Raw genomic sequence first — 582 nt, forward strand, 5'->3', positions numbered from 1 at the left:
GGAGGGGGGAGGGGGAAGAGGAAGAGGAGGAAGAGGAAGAGAAATTGTAGAAGATTTAACACCAATACTCCTCAAACTCTTTGATGAAATTGAATGAGAAGCAATTCTCCCTAACTCATTCCTGGAGTTAAGTATTATCCTCCTACCAAAAAGACTCAGCCAGAAAAGCAAAACAGAGACCAATCTTCCTAATGAACATAGATGCAAAAATCCTCAGTAAGATACTAACAAACAATGCCCCAAATCCTCAAGATTATATACCATGACCAAGTAGGATTCATCCCAGAAATGAATGGATGGTTCATCCATACAAATCAATAAATGGAATACACCCTATCAACAGAGCCAGGGCCAGCCAAATAGCTCAGTGGATTAAAGCACCTGCAAGCAAGCACAGGGGCCCAGAGTTCAATCCCTGGGCCTGCCATGCTATCCTTGCCTCCGGGGTGTGCTGAGCTGGCAACTGTGACTGAGCATGGTGGTGCATGCCTGTAATCCCAGCTCTTGGGAGGCTGTAAACAGGCAGATCACTACCAGTCTGATCTAGTAGTGAGACCCTGAACACCCTGTAGACCCTTCCCT

General features: G+C 46.0%; 2 protein-coding genes across 7 annotated transcripts in view; one reads left to right on the forward strand and one right to left on the reverse strand.

The window, feature by feature from the left end:
- Positions 1–582, reverse strand: part of Map3k4 (mitogen-activated protein kinase kinase kinase 4) — a 137,489-nt gene that overhangs the window by 99,049 nt on the left and 37,858 nt on the right. The gene's annotated exons all lie outside the window — the stretch shown is intronic.
- The window catches only part of LOC101587479 (PHD finger protein 14), an 11,307-nt gene that overhangs the window by 8,237 nt on the left and 2,488 nt on the right, over positions 1–582 (forward strand). The window lies entirely within an intron of this gene.

Source organism: Octodon degus, unplaced genomic scaffold (genome assembly GCF_000260255.1).
Source record: "Octodon degus isolate 3935 unplaced genomic scaffold, OctDeg1.0 scaffold00112, whole genome shotgun sequence".
Lineage (NCBI taxonomy): Eukaryota > Metazoa > Chordata > Mammalia > Rodentia > Octodontidae > Octodon > Octodon degus.